Here is a 12596-nt window from a genome sequence, read left to right on the forward strand (position 1 = left end):
TCCCACCCAGTCAGTCTCCCACCCAGTCAGTCTACCACCCAGTCAGTCTCCCACTCACCCACCCAGTCTCCCACTCACCCACCCACCCATTCAGTTTCCCACTCACCCACCCACCCATTCAGTTTCCCACTCACCCACCCATTCAGTTTCCCACTCACCCACCCATTCAGTTTCCCACTCATCCACCCATTCAGTTTCCCACTCACCCACCCATTCAGTTTCCCACTCACCCACCCATTCAGTTTCCCACTCATCCACCCATTCAGTCTCCCACTCACCCACCCATTCAGTCTCCCACTCACCCACCCATTCAGTCTCCCACTCACCCACCCATTCAGTCTCCCAGTCACCCACCCATTCAGTCTCCCACTCACCCACCCAGTCTCACCCAAAACCACCCACCCAGTCACTGACCCCACCCACCCACTCACCGACCCCACCTACCCACTCACTGACCCACCCAGTCACCGAACCCAGTCACTGACCCACCCAGTCACCGACCCTGAAAAAGTCACCCAGTCACCGACCCACCCACCGACCCAAAGTCACCCACCCACCCACCGACCCAAAGTCACCCACCGACCCAAAGTCACCCATCTACCCAAAGTCACCCACCCACCGACCCAAAGTCACCCACCCACCGACCCAAAGTCATCCACCCACCGACCCAAAGTCATCCACCCACCGACCCAAGTCACCCACCCACCGACCCAACTCACCCACCCAACCACAGACCCAAAGTCACCCACCGACCCAAAGTCACCCACCCACCGACCCAAAGTCAAACTGACCCAAAGTCACCCACCGACCCAAAGTCATACACCCACCCACCAACCCAAAGTCACCCACCCACCGACCCAAAGTCACACACCCACCGACCCAAAGTCACACACCCACCGACCCAAAGTCAAACCGACCCAATGTCACCCACCCACCGACCCAAAGTCACCCACCCACCGACCCAAAGTCAAACCGACCCAAAGTCACCCACCCAGTCAACGACCCAAAGTCACCCACCCACCGACCCAAAGTCACCCACTCACTCACCAACCCACCCACCCACTCAGTCAAGTGTCACCCACCCACCCACACACTCAGTCAACTCACTCACCCACCTAGCTGTCAAGGGGGGGGGGAAGCCCAACCCTGGGGGGAAGCCCAACCCTGTCGTACGCCCCCCCAAAATTACATCCCGGGCAACGCCGGGTCTCTCAGCTAGTATATATATATAGTACATGCATAGCATGTGTGATGTGTGCACATTTCTGTATGGTGCGTGCATCTGGCGTGTGTATCTGGTATAAGACTGTATATGAGAGAGGGGGGAAAAGAGAGAAAGGGGAGAGAACGAGAGAGGACAGAGAAAAGGCGTGAAAGAGGGGGTTGATTGTGCACCCAGACAGGTGGTACCGGGGCAGAAAAGTCTACAGCTCGATTCTATTGTTAACTGTAATTCCACTTAATCTGTTAGGTCAGATAATATAATTGCTGGCAAAGCAGAAAGTAACTCAGAACAAAGTACTGTAACCATCATTACCAACCGGAGGGGGGGGGAGGCAATACTGACCAATCAGTGACTGACGTTTAATAGCCAATCAGAGAGTACTTTACATTAGTATGTAGTTACTTGGTGTCATAATGTAGTGAGAGGATTAGAGGCTGCGAGTGGAAAGCGTGGTGAGTTATTTGCTAGGTGGGTGAGTCACTACCCACCCAGTGCATTACAACCCTACATTACTGTGATATGTAGAATAGGAGCCTATGTCATCAGCCTGTCAAACACTATGCACAAAAAGTAACTGCAACCTTCTCAGTAGGTTTGTCTCTATCCTGTTGCTTTGGGGGGAAAACATATAATAAATATAGGGAATATTGAGCCACTTATGTGTTTTGTTTTAATCTCCCTGTTAAAGCTCTGGGATGTGTAACAGTGTTTTTTTCAGACAGAGAAATTAGCTTTGCAACAAGCAATGGGCTAGGTTTACATTGTATGGGCTGTCACATGGGCGATCAGTAGTTCTTGTTGTCCAAACTGTGTTTTTACGTTTCTCTTTATGAAGTGGGCAGCATATTATTTGAATCCTTATTGCCATGCAGTTTGGGATGATCACTGTTAGCCCCTTTGCAATGCGTTGCTGGCCTCTGTGACCCTCTGCAATGTGGGTAGTAGCGACTCTGTGAACATCTCCAGCCTCGGTGGGATTTTATATTTATTATGATCACCAGAATTTAAAAGCTGACCTGGATGGAAATCCCACAGTGATCCAAAGCCAAAACTCGTGTTAAAATCCAAGACCAAACCACAGCAAGCTACTGCATTAACATAAACATATATTGCATGTCTGTTTTCTATATCATTTGATGATTTAAATATATTATAGGACAGAATAAACTCGAGATACATCCTATAATGTACAAAACTAAATCCCATAGGTCAGGGTGCTCAACTCTATTCCTCAAGTAGGGTTGCCAGGTGGCTTGTCCAAAAATACTGGACACAATACTGGACCCCCACGCCCCCCGAATACATATAAAAACTAACCCCATGCCCCTCGAATACATATAAAAAATACCCCCACGCCCCCTGAATACATATAAAAAATACCCCCACGGCCCCTGAATACATATAAAAAATACCTCCACCTCCCCAATACATTATAAAATATACCTCCACGTCCCCAATACATTATAAAATATACCCCCACCTCCCCAATACATTATAAAATATACCCCCACCTCCCCAATACATTTGAAAAATATCTCCACCTCCACAATACATTTGAAAAATACCCCCACCTCCCCAATACATTTGAAAAATACCCCCACCTCCCCAATACATTTGAAAAATACCCCCACCTCCCCAATACATATAAAATATACCCCCACCTCCCCCCCATCATCACCACAGCTCATCCTGGCCCCCCATAATCATCTCAGCTCATCCTGGCCCCCATCTCCTCAGCTCATCCTGGCTCCCCATCATCTACTCAGCTCATCCTGGCTCCCCATCATCTACTCAGCTCATCCTGGCCCCCCATCATCTACTCAGCTCATCCTGGCCCCCCATCACCTCACCTCATCCTGGCCCCCATTATCTCGTCAGCTCCTCCTGGCTCCCCCGTCACCTCAGCTCATCCTGGCTCCCCGATCACCTCCTCAGCTCATCCTGGCTCCCCCATCACCTCACCTCATCCTGGCTCCCCGATCACCTCTTCAGCTCATCCTGGCTCCCCCATCACCTCACCTCATCCTGGCTGCCCCATCACCTCAGCTCATCCTGGCTGCCCCATCACCTCAGCTCATCCTGGCTGCCCCATCACCTCAGCTCATCCTGGCCCCCCATCACCTCAGCTCATCCTGGCTGCCCCATCACCTCAGCTCATCCTGGCTGCCCCATCACCTCAGCTCATCCTGGCCCCCCATCACCTCAGCTCATCCTGGCTGCCCCATCACCTCAGCTCATCCTGGCCCCCCATCACCTCATCCTGGCTCCCCATCATCTCCTCCGCTCATCCTGGCTCCCCCATCACCTCACCTCATCCTGGCCCCCATCACCTCACCTCATCCTGGCCCCCATCACCTCACCTCATCCTGGCCCCCCATCACCTCACCTCATCCTGGCCCCCCATAATCTCACCCTGGCTCCCCCATCACCCCCCAAATTGTGTCCTTACCTTATTGCCAGGAAGGACATAGACTTCTCTGGGCCGCCGCGGTGTGGGCTCCGCCCCCGCTGTCCTCTGACTCTCCGCTCCTCCGATCAGGGACAGGCTGCACAGACACTCACACAGTGCTCCTGCCCGGCCACCGGCCGCCCCCACCTCCTGTCTCAGCACTTCCAGGCCTCCGCCATCACGCCGCGCTTGCGCTGCCAGCCCTCCGCTGAAAAAAATGGTAATACCGGGGACACACGTGTCCGGTATTACCTCCAATTTTATACCGGACAGGCATCAGAATTACCGGCCTGTTCGGTTCAAAACCGGACACCTGGCAACCCTATCCTCAAGATCCCTCAACAGGTCAGGATTTCAGCATATCCCTGCTTCAGCACAGGTGGCTCAATCAGTGGCTACATCAATCTTTGCAACAACCACCGGGTAGACCTGTTGGGGCCTAGTCTATAAACTTCGATAACTATCTCATAGAGGATTTTGAGCAGTTCCCGAATGATTTGGTACGGTTGCTATTCAGAAAGCTTTGATAACTTGCCAAACTCGTTTGGGAAGTGCATCTCCCCGAGCGGTAGCGCTGCTCCTCAAACACACTGAGTGGAAGCTGAAACTGGCGTTTATTATAAAATCACCCTATTCTAGTACCTCTGATGAGATCATCAAGGCACTCAGTTAGCGAGCTCCTCGCAAATGTCAAAGATGGGATTTGCGAGTAGGACTTGGAAATGTATTTTTAATTTTTATTGCATCGGATTGAAGCCGGGAGTCTCCGGAGCTGATACACATTAATACCAGCTCCAGAGACCCCTTGCTTCCATCATATGTAATAGTAATACATTTACAGACAGCTTTATTACGTTAGTGGCTAACCGCTAAGGTAATGAAGGGGTTAAACACTATTGCCCAGTTTATTGGGGGTGGGTACTGGGCATGGGTGAAGGTGGTATATGGTCCATGGTGGGTGTTTATGTCTACCGGGAGGGTTGCGGGATGAGTTAACCCCTTCATTACCTTAGCAGAAAAACATTGACTGTATTTTATTTAATTGTGTGGGTTTTTTTTTAGGTTGCCCATTGACTGCCAATGTGTTTATCTATGCCCCTTTCGGGCTATAGATAAACACAGTGACAAGCAATGCATTTTTGGGCAAATGCTTGTTTTTATTTAACTGCTTTGTATTTTAGGGATTGTTTTTATTTAATTGTTATGTATTGTATTTTGTGTTTTATTTTATACTAGCTGAGAGACCCGGCGTTGCCCGGGATGTAATTTTGGGGGGGCGTACGACAGGGTTGGGCTTCCCCCCCCCCTTGACAGCTAGGTGGGTGAGTGAGTTGACTGAGTGTGTGGGTGGGTGGGTGACACTTGACTGAGTGGGTGGGTGGGTTGGTGAGTGAGTGGGTGACTTTGGGTCGGTGGGTGGGTGACTTTGGGTCGTTGACTGGGTGGGTGACTTTGGGTCGGTTTGACTTTGGGTCGGTGGGTGGGTGACTTTGGGTCGGTGGGTGGGTGACATTGGGTCGGTTTGACTTTGGGTCGGTGGGTGTGTGACTTTGGGTCGGTGGGTGTGTGACTTTGGGTCGGTGGGTGGGTGACTTTGGGTTGGTGGGTGGGTGTATGACTTTGGGTCGGTGGGTGACTTTGGGTCAGTTTGACTTTGGGTCGGTGGGTGGGTGACTTTGGGTCGGTGGGTGACTTTGGGTCTGTGGTTGGGTGGGTGAGTTGGGTCGGTGGGTGGGTGACTTGGGTCGGTGGGTGGATGACTTTGGGTCGGTGGGTGGATGACTTTGGGTCGGTGGGTGGGTGACTTTGGGTCGGTGGGTGGGTGACTTTGGGTAGATGGGTGACTTTGGGTCGGTGGGTGACTTTGGGTCGGTGGGTGGGTGGGTGACTTTGGGTCGGTGGGTGGGTCGGTGACTGGGTGACTTTTTCAGGGTCGGTGACTGGGTGGGTCAGTGACTGGGTTCGGTGACTGGGTGGGTCAGTGAGTGGGTAGGTGGGGTCGGTGAGTGGGTGGGTGGGGTCAGTGACTGGGTGGGTGGTTTTGGGTGAGACTGGGTGGGTGAGTGGGAGACTGAATGGGTGGGTGACTGGGAGACTGAATGGGTGGGTGAGTGGGAGACTGAATGGGTGGGTGAGTGGGAGACTGAATGGGTGGGTGAGTGGGAGACTGAATGGGTGGATGAGTGGGAAACTGAATGGGTGGGTGAGTGGGAAACTGAATGGGTGGGTGAGTGGGAAACTGAATGGGTGGATGAGTGGGAAACTGAATGGGTGGGTGAGTGGGAAACTGAATGGGTGGGTGAGTGGGAAACTGAATGGGTGGGTGGGTGAGTGGGAAACTGAATGGGTGGGTGGGTGAGTGGGAGACTGGGTGGGTGAGTGGGAGACTGACTGGGTGGTAGACTGACTGGGTGGGAGACTGACTGGGTGGGAGACTGACTGGGTGGGAGACTGACTGGGTGGGTGAGTGGGAGACTGACTGGGTGGGTGAGTGGGAGACTGACTGGGTGGGTGAGTGGGAGACTGACTGGGTGGGTGAGTGGGAGACTGACTGGGTGGGTGAGTGGGAGACTGACTGGGTGGGTGAGTGGGAGACTGACTGGGAGGGTGAGTGGGAGACTGACTGGGTGGATGAGTGGGAGACTGACTGGGTGGGTGAGTGGGTGACTGACTGGGTGACTGAGTGGGTGGGTGAGTGGGTGACTGAGTGGGTGGGTGAGTGGGTGACTGACTGGGTGGGTGAGTGGGTGACTGACTGGGTGGGTGAGTGGGTGACTGACTGGGTGGGTGAGTGGGTGACTGACTGACTGAATGGGTGGGTGAGTGGGTGACTGACTGACTGAATGGGTGGGTGACTGACTGAGTGGGTGGGTGACTGAGTGGGTGGGTGGGTGACTGAGTGGGTGGGTGGGTGACTGGGTGGTTGTGTGGGTGACTGGGTGGGTGGGTGACTAAGTGAGTGGGTGGGTGACTGAGTGACTAAGTGAGTTTTTGGGTGACTAAGTGAGTGGGTGGGTGACTGAGTGGGTGACTGAGTGGGTGTGTGGGTGACTGGGTGGGTGTGTGGGTGAGTGTGTGTGTGGGTGACTGGGTGACAGTGCGTGGGTGGGAGACGGTGGGTGACTTACCTTGACCCCGGGGGGCAAGAGTGGCAGGAGGCCCGGACCGCGCTTCCCCTCTCCGGTAGCGGCGCACGTGAGGGGGAGAGCAGGAGGCCCGGGCCGCGCTTCCCCTCTCCGGGATCGGCGCACGTGAGGGGGAGAGCAGGAGGCCTGGGCCGCGCCGCGAGGGGGGAGGAGCCTGTAGTTTGCAGCTGAGCAGGAGGGCCGCGGCGCACGGTGAGGGTGATGGTGCGGCTGGGGATGTTGCGGAGCGTGGGGATTTGGGTGAGGTGGGAGAGAGTGAGGGGCACCGGGAGAGGAGGGGGGGGGGGGGTGGAAGGTGAGCTGCGGTCCAACTGACGGGGGAGAGAGAGTGTGTGTGTGTGTGTCTGTGTGTGTGTGTGTGTCTGTGTGTGTCTGTGTGTGTGTGTGTCTGTGTGTCTGTGTGTGTGTGTGTGTGTCTGTGTGTCTGTGTGTGTGTGTCTGTGTGTGTCTGTGTGTGTGTCTGTGTGTGTGTGTGTGTCCTTTGGCCCGTCACTCCGCCTCAGGCCAATGAGAGGTGTGCGGGGGCGGCCCAAGGGACCAATGAGATTTCCCCTAGGGACACCGGACATCCAGGCAGGCAAACATACAGTGCTTTCAATTATATATAGTAAGATAGGTTGCCCATTGTCATTCATTGTCTGTGTGGCAATCCATTCCCATATATTGTGGGCATGGTTTACCACAGTCACAATCAATGGCTTTATTGTGAAATGCTTGTTTTATTTAAATGTCGTGTTTTCTTTTGTGCCTCTTTTCTTTTTTTGCTTTCCCATTCATTGCCATAGTGACCAACCATGCTCATATTATATGGGCATGGCATACCACTGAGCCAATCAATTGGTTTATTGGCATTTTTTTGTAAATTTTGCATGAAGTGTAACGTATTTTATTTGGTGCTGGGTTTTTTGTTGGTTGATTGCCCATTGATTGCTATTGTGGCAAACCATGGCCTTATGGCCATGGTTTAACACGCTGCCAATCAATGGGTAACAGGGGTGGGAGTAGTTGCCCTGGGGAGGGTGGTTAGGCGTCCCTGGTGGGTAGTAGGGGAGGGGTGTTAACCCCTTAATTACTATAGCGGTTACTAACCACTACGGTGATTAAGAGGTTAGTGGCCTTTAGTTTGTTTTTTTATTGTACTGTTGCTGCCCATGCAGGACATGGCACGGAGGACAGTGATGAGGACGTCCTACATCCTGGCAGGGGTAAGTAGAACTTTAATTTACTTTATGCTGGCTGGATAATGTTTTATTTTTAATGGGCAAATTAGCTATTATTTAAAACCAGAAACAGAACATGAAACACAAACAGAGCTCAGTGCTACATCCATTAACACAGATACATGGTACAGTGCCTATATATATATATAGATATAGATATCTTTTGAATAAAATGGTCTTTTAGTTTAACCCTTTGGCCAAAGTGTTGTAAGCCCTTGAGCCCCTCCAAGGCAGACCACATCTCAAGGGTCCTAACACTAAAATAAATTCTTAATAACCTGTACATTACCAGGAAAAATGATTTATAATAAATCTGTTAAAATTTGTTGCATAGTTGTAAGTCTGATTGAAGCTCTTATTAACCTGTACATTACCAGGAAAAGCACTCTGTATTAGATTTGTCGCAATCAAACTGTTTGCAACAAATCTAATACAGAGTGCTTTTCCTGGTTATTATAAATCATTCTTCCTGGTAATGTGAACAAAAGGTGATCTGCGCTCATAAAAATGTGATCAAGTGCTTATAAAAAAATTGCAAGAGCAAATAAGAACAAGGTGACCCTTATGCAGTGATAAAGTCAAATAAGACTTGATTAGGATGAAGTTGATGCTGCTCTAATCATGGAATGGCTCCGCATACCAAAACTAATACAAAAACAAAGAGAAAAACAGCGCAAAAAAACTAATGGTGTAGTATATTTAACAGATATTTATAGCTTTAAGGTAAGTATTGCACGTACATCAAAAAAGATAATAAACAGCATGACATGTTAGGGACATGTTACCACTCTGGAACACACCGTGACAGCTTATTAACAGGATCAGGTCTCTCTCCTCCGTTGGTGAGGGCTAGATGGATGCTGTCCCCACTCCGGTTGGAGTTCTCACTGCGTAGTGAGGATACGACCACCGCTGCTGTAGAAAGGAAGATTCCCCTTGCCGGTTCCGGCTCACCACACGTGTGCTTGTGACGTCATCAAATGGCGCCGTCCAGGTACTCACGTCGCGTCTTTAGCGGTAAGGCCAAAGGAAAGTCCCGAACACAGTCAATGTTGGTACTTAAAATGCACCTCAATAGGTAATGGGTTGGAAGGCGTCCTCTTATTCCTACGCGTTTCGTATAAGGATATACTTCGTCAGGGAATGTCGGAGGATACCTTCTGGGCGCTCTATATGCCTGTAACTCCCCTGTGATTGGCTGTTACTAAATGAGGACAACCCCTCACTCAGGGGTAAACAGGGATATCACTACACTACGAGAACTATATACATATATAATTCATTACATGTTAACAATTTTAATCATTAAAAAATCACAATAAAACGACAAAAAATACTCTAAAAAATAAAGAGACAAAAATTAGTACATATTTAAATGGCAATACAATGATGCTTATCTACTGCTAAATAGAAGATTGAGAAAGTTGAATAGAAAAAGAAAACAGAACCCATTAAAACAATATATAGAGAACTAGATCTAGGGGGTAATATATAAAAATGGGGACCTCTAGAGTTAATAAAAAATAACCGTGATGCAACGATATAAATATAATCAGTTAGAGAGGTTAGTACAATGACCAGACATCAATCTCCTCATTGAGACTTAGTGGAGATAATGTCTGCATTTTGTAGATCCATAAACTTTCTTGTTTGGAAAGCATTTTATCTCTATCTCTGGTCTGGTCATTGTACTAACCTCTATAACTCATTATATTTATATCGTTGCATCACGGTTATTTTTTATTAACTCTAGAGGTCCCCATTTTTTTATATTACCCCCTAGATCTGGTTCTCTATATATTGTTTTAATGGGTTCTGTTTTCTGTTTCTATTCAACTTTCTCAATCTTCTATTTAGCAGTAGATAAGCATCATTGTATTGCCATTTAAATAGGTACTAATTTTTGTCTCTTTATTTTTTAGAGTATTTTTTGTCGTTTTTATTGTGATTTTTTTAATGATTAAAATTATTAACATGTAATGAATTATATATGTATATAGTTCTCGTAGTGTAGTGATATCCCTGTTTACCCCTGAGTGAGGGGTTGTTCTCATTTAGTAACAGCCAATCACAGGGGAGTTACAGGTATATAGAGCGCCCAGAAGGTATCCTGCGACATTCCCTGACGAAGTATATCCTTATACGAAACGCGTAGGAATAAGAGGGCACGTTCCAACCCATTACCTATTGTTGTGCATTTTAAGTGCCAACATTGACAGTGTTCTGGACTTTCCTTTGGCCTTACCGCCAAAGACGCAACGTGAGTACCTGGACGGCGCCATTTGATGACATCACAAGCACACGTGCGGCGAGCCGGAACCGGCAAGGAGAATCTTCCTCTACAGCAGCGGCGGTCGTATCCTCACTACGCAGTGAGAACTCCAACCGGAGTGGGAACAGCATCCATCTAGCCCTCACCAACGGAGGAGAGAGACCTGATCCTGTTAATAAGCTGTCACGGTGAGTTCCAGAGTCACAGTTCGCCGAGTGGTAACATGTCCCTAACATGTCATGCTGATTATTATCTTTTTTGATGTACGTGCAATACTTACCTTAAAGCTATAAATATCTTTTAAATATACTACACCATGAGGTTTTTTGCGCTGTTTTTCTTTTTGTTTTCCTGGTAATGTACAGGTTTTTAAGAATTTATTTTAGTGTTAGGACCCTTGAGATGTGGTCTGCCTTGGAGGGCCTTGTGGTCTGCCTTGGATGGGCTCAAGGACTTACAACACTTTGGCCAAAGATATATATATATAGAGAAAGGTCCCACTGGGGGACCAAAACGTCGGTTTTTGTGTCTTCTATCAAATATAGAAAATTCATGATTTACTTACCTGCGTGCTGTCCCTTGATGTCGTGTTGCAACCGGTATCGTATGGTCTATATCTATCTATCTATCTATCTATCTATCTATCTATCTATCTATCTATCTATCTAATCTATCTATCTATCTGTACCTTGTATCTGTGTTAATGGATGTAGCACTGAGCTCTGTCTGTGTTTCATGTTCTGTCTCTGGTTTTAAATATGTATTGCCATGCTCAGTAGCACTCCTCTTTGACACCTATACACATATATATATTGTGGTTATTTTGGGGTTCAATATAAGCTTATTGGGGTTCTGTATGTTTTGCAATTCTGTTCAGCTGGTCCTGGCTGATTTGGAGGGTGTCTCCTCCTTCCCAGTTTTGAAGCTCACTCCCTCCCACTTTTAAATGGTTAAAAGCTCACTCCATTTCACCTCCACACTCATGGGAACCTGCATACAGTTTGATTGCGACAAATCTCATACAGAGTGCTTTTCCTGGTAATGTACAGGTTAATAAGAGCTTCAATCAGACTTAGAACTATGCAACTAATTTTGACAGATTTATTATAAATCATTCTTCCTGGTAATGTACAGGTTATTAAGAATCTATTTTAGTGTTAGGACCCTTGAGATGTGGTCTGCCACGGAGGGGATCAAGGGCTTACAACACTTTGGCCAAAGGGTTAAACTAAAAGGCCATTTTATTCAAAAGATCTATATATATATATATATATACACTGTACCGTGTAGCAGTGAGCTCTGTCTGTGTTTCATGTTCTGTCTCTGGTTTTAAATATATATTGCCATGCTCAGTAGCACTCCTCTTTGACACCTATACCCATATATAGTGTGGATATTTTGGGGGTTCAATATGAGCTTATTGGGGTTCTGTATGTTTTGCAAATTAGCTATTATCCACATCTTTATAGTAGTAATGTTTACCAGTATGGTACTATTTGTGCTGGGGGGGGGGGGGGGAGGGTTGGGAGTAGAGGAGGTTGGTAGTAGGGTTCTTGTATTTTTTTTTTTTCAACTTGTATTTTATTGATTATTCACATGTTCAACAGACATTTCATACATTTCTATTCAAAACCGTGTCAGTCGTCCATGTATCATTACTTTCAACAGATGATAAAACAACACATACTGGGAAGACAAACCAACAGACACACCTCACAAACCAGAATGAAAGGGAGTAGGGGTATTAGAGGGGGGGAACCTTCCACCGTGGTTCCGCTGGGAGCTCTGCGTCTTCCGGACCATCGCTTCCTGAGGGGCCAGATTTATCCCCGGCAACACCTGTGTCCCCTCCATGGTGCTTTGTTTAGTTCAACCCAGGTATTTCTATTTTGTCCTGTACGCCTATTCCTGTGCTACAACCCCAGAGGAGAACGTACTCATCTCTATCATTGCCATATCGTGGGGGTTCTTGTATTTTAATGTTTCTTGGGGGTAGAGGGATTTGGTGAAGGGGTAGTTGCCCATGGGTGGGTGGTTACACCTCTCGGGTAGGTAGCGGGAGTGGTTAACCCCTTCATTACCATAGCGGTGACCACTGCCATGGTAGTGAAGGGGTTAACTCCACCCGCAGCCTTCCCGGCAGACCTAACCACCCACACTGGGGCAACTATCCACTTCATCCACCTCCTTCTTTACCCCCCAACAAACCGGGTACTCGGGTTTAACCCCTTCATTGCCTTAGCGGCTAGTCGCTAAGGTAATGAAGCTGTTTTTATTTACATTT

The 12596-nt window shown here is 48.4% G+C and overlaps 1 protein-coding gene across 7 annotated transcripts in view; it reads left to right on the forward strand.

The window, feature by feature from the left end:
* Nucleotides 1–12596, forward strand: part of PTER (phosphotriesterase related) — a 142785-nt gene that overhangs the window by 46564 nt on the left and 83625 nt on the right. For 4 of the 7 annotated variants that reach the window (XM_075587484.1, XM_075587490.1, XM_075587488.1 and 1 more), the window contains exon 1: nt 1634–1677. The exons of 1 other annotated variant lie outside the window; for it this stretch is intronic. The gene's annotated coding sequence lies outside the window, so the exon portion shown is untranslated. Of the gene's footprint in view, nt 1–1633; nt 1694–7977; nt 8026–12596 lie in introns of those variants that run through there. 2 more of the 7 variants (XM_075587486.1, XM_075587487.1) reach the window with 2 other exon arrangements.

Source organism: Ascaphus truei, chromosome 2, assembly GCF_040206685.1.
Source record: "Ascaphus truei isolate aAscTru1 chromosome 2, aAscTru1.hap1, whole genome shotgun sequence".
In the NCBI taxonomy this organism is placed as follows: Eukaryota; Metazoa; Chordata; class Amphibia; order Anura; family Ascaphidae; genus Ascaphus; species Ascaphus truei.